Source organism: Saimiri boliviensis, chromosome 3 (assembly GCF_048565385.1).
Source record: "Saimiri boliviensis isolate mSaiBol1 chromosome 3, mSaiBol1.pri, whole genome shotgun sequence".
Lineage (NCBI taxonomy): Eukaryota > Metazoa > Chordata > Mammalia > Primates > Cebidae > Saimiri > Saimiri boliviensis.
Window position 1 is genome coordinate 73,050,556 of NC_133451.1, and position 3,725 is coordinate 73,054,280.

A 3,725-nucleotide genomic window follows, 5' to 3' on the forward strand; every position below is an offset into this window, starting at 1 on the left:
AAAATTATCTTCCTACTGGAAAATCATTTGAAAGCTACACAATTTCTTTCTTGATTAAAAAAAATACAAGCAAACATTGCACAGAAAGACAAGTACTGCATGATCTCACTTACATGTAGATTGAATTCTTTATAAGATTTTGAAAGTTCAACACATAGAAACAGAGAATAGCATGGTGATGATCAGGGATTCTGGGTAGGGGGACTGGGTTGAAAAGATGTTGGTCCAAAGATACAAAATTTTAGTTAGAATAAATAAATTCAAGACAACATTTGTACAACTTGGTAACTATAGTTTAACAACATACTGTATTCTTGAAAATTGCCAAAATATAGATTTTAAGTTTTCTCTTTGTAAAATAACTATGTAAGGTAATGCATGTGTACACTAGCTCAACTGAGCCATTTCACAATGGATTCATATTTCAAAACCTGTTGTACTTGTTAAACATATATACTTTTTATCCATCAATTTAAAAATTAGTTAATTTAAAAAATAAATATATATCCTCAGACAATTATGCATGAAATTTCTGGTTGCTCATATACCTGCTGATGTCTATTCAGGCAACCCTGACCAAATTGTCCTCATATAATAGGTAAGAAACTTGATAAAGAATTTAAACAGATAGTCCAAAGATACCCAGGATATTTATGTAAAAACTATATTAAAACACAGATTTCTCACTCAATTACTCTATTTCACACTGTCTCTTCTTTTTTTTTTTGGCTAGAATTAAGTTAACATTATTCATCCGAAAAGAAAGAAAAAGTACTACTTGAACAAAGTGGTTAAATGTCCAAAATGTAGTACAAGAAAAACAGTTGGAAAAGATTTGAAGCAGGTTTATGGAAAACTAGTAGAGAGTCTATTGGACACACATTTTTCTTTGAAAAGAATGGCTCAGAAAGGTATCAGTTGAAAGATCCAATCAGTTAAAAGTTAACTTCAAGATAAGTGATCAAGTTTTTTACTTAAATTGATTGAATTTCATGATGGAATTCTACCACCATACATTTCAAATTACTCTTTTCTTACATATTACAGCTGCTAACTTGCCCTGGCTTCAATGTTCCTGGGAAACTAGGTAAATGGGTCCCTTGTTGATTGCAGACTCATGCCTCTTGTCTTTACTGTTATTTTCCTCCTAATTCTACATCACAAAAGTGAACTGAAGCAGGAAATAGTTTGTAAGCCAGGAAAAAATGAAAAGCAGAGCATGTAAAATCAGTACTCCCTTTGGCAAGGATGGATTATAGAAATCACCAAGAGATTTCATCCACTGACAAATTTTTCTAATCTGTAAATGCAAGGAAGAAACAAGCATTCTTTTCAGAATAGGAAAAAAGAAAAAATAGGAAAGATAAATAAGCTTGAAGAGAGGAATTGAATAAAATTTTACTTTGTCTATCTAGTATTGTCCCTATATAGCATCTCTATGACAGCAAATAAACCACCCGTATCAGGAGCCTCTTCCAAAAGCTGCAAGAAAATATTACTAAAATATACAATAAAATTATTTTTTAAAGAAATTTACCTGTCCAGTCACCACTTGTGGGGGTCTGTCCTGTAGACCCTAACTTAATGACAGATGAATAAATTCACTCACACACAGTATTCAGTGTTTTGAGCAGGCTGTGGTATCCATGGCCACTTGCAGACACTCGAGTAGAGTGCTGTGAAGAGATAGCAGCTGCCAGCCTCAAGCAACCCCTACTCTAGGCTTTTATTCAGTATATCAAAGGACAAATGTCTTTGGATAAACACCATTAGTGGGTAATATCCCTGGTGGACCTTCCCCTGAGAGAGCCATATGGAATGATCAAAGGTTAGTTTATAGGACCATATGAGTAAACAAGTTATTCACATAAACTCCCCCACATTTCCTAGCTATTGGCTTTTCTTATCAACTAGAGGTAAAGAGGATTTAGACTACCTTCAGCTGAAACTTCTACTGAAACTATGCAAAAACCTCTTGGTCTTCCAAGAAGATTTGTGATTATTCCTTAAAGCTATCTCTAATATTTTTCCTTTAATGTTTTTGCCACCATCCTGAGTGAATCACCAAATTTACCTACATTATCTTTTTTCTTTGTTTTAAAACAGCTTTATTGAGATTCATATGCTATACAATACATCCATTTAAAGTGGACAATGCAATAGTTTCTAGTATATTTAAAGATATATGCAACCATCACCACAGTGAATTTTAGAATATTTTTGCCTCTAATATTTTCAAATATCTTGCTTGAATTAGCTTTAGATTTACACTAACTAAATTTCAATATGATAGAGAAATGTTATTCTTGTAGCACCATTCTCTTTCCTCTTTTGTAGTACTATTATTATACATATTTCATTCTATAAATGCCCCAGCTCAACATTTCATGATTATAATTATTACTTAATATAATTTAAGCATTTTGAAGAAGAAATTAAAGAAGAAGAGAGCAAGTATATATTTATAACTTTTGTTATACTCGCCTTTTTATTTATCATTTCTGGATCTACTAGTTTCTGTAAATTTGAGTCACCATATGGAGTTACTTTCTTAGCCTAATTGAGCTGTGTTTCCACCCACTTCTTTTGTGCTGATATTGGCAAATATATTACGTTTCTATATTTATTGTATACATTTTATTTTGTTTCATCCAGTTGCCTTTTAAATTAGTTAAGAGAAGAAATATGTGTTTATACTCTAGTGATCACATAATTACCTTTACAGGTACTCTTTGTTTATCTATGTGGATTCAAAAAATAAGGTCAGACTTCTCATTAAGCTTCTTTCTCTCTATTGGTGGCAGCTTATGGATTCATATGAGAAGAGAGAATTCACATAACTAGCATTACTTTTGCCTTCTGTCTTTACAGAGGTATATTTGGCTGTTTTGTGAGATATTCTGGTAAAAAAAAATTAAAAATCAAAGAAAAAAAAATGAGGTCACTTGCTTTTAGTCTAAAAACTTTCCTAAGGATTTCTTATAAGGTAGGTTATGAATAACAAATTAGCACACTTTTTGTTTATTTTTTAATGCCATTTTTCTACTTTCAATTTGGAAATATAGCTTTGCTATACATAGGATTCTTGGTTGAAAGGTTTTTTTTTCCTTTGAGAACTTTGATTATGTTGTCCATCCCTTTTTTATCTCCCTTCCCACCCTGTGGCTTCCATTGTGTCTGATGAAAATTTACGTTTAAGCTTCTTGAAGTTCCCTTGTAAATAATAAGTCATTTTGCTCTTGGTGCTTTCAAGATTTTTGTCCTTGCCTTTGGCTTTCAGTATTTTTACTATGACTTGTCTGTAAATCTTTTTGCATTTATCCTACTTGAAATTTGTTGAGCTTTCTAGGTACATAAATTAATGTTTCCAATAAATAATATTGTTCTTTTCTTTCTGTTTTTCAGATTGCATAATTTTTATCAATCTGTTTTTGATATTGCTAATTCTTTCTTCTGCTTGTTCAAATGTATTGTTGAGCCTCTCTAGTGAATTTTTTATTTTGGTTATTAAGTTTTCAAATCCAGAATTTCCATTTGTTTCTTCAAAAAAATAATTTCTATCCCTATGTTCTCTATTTCTTGCAACATTATCATCACACCTTTACTTATTTTTTCATAGTTTTCTTTGAAGATATTTATAAAGGCTATTTAGAAATCTTTGTCAAACCTGGTATCTGGTCATTTACACACGTAGTATAGAGTATGTGAGGTATTATTCCAGCATA

General features: G+C 31.4%; 1 non-coding gene across 1 annotated transcript; it reads left to right on the top strand.

The window, feature by feature from the left end:
* The first annotated feature begins 2,766 nt into the window (after window positions 1–2,766).
* Window positions 2,767–2,901, top strand: LOC120363801 (small nucleolar RNA SNORA75). The gene has a single exon (XR_005579239.1). It is a non-coding gene; the product is annotated as a small nucleolar RNA SNORA75 (small nucleolar RNA).
* Window positions 2,902–3,725: the final 824 nt, after the last annotated feature.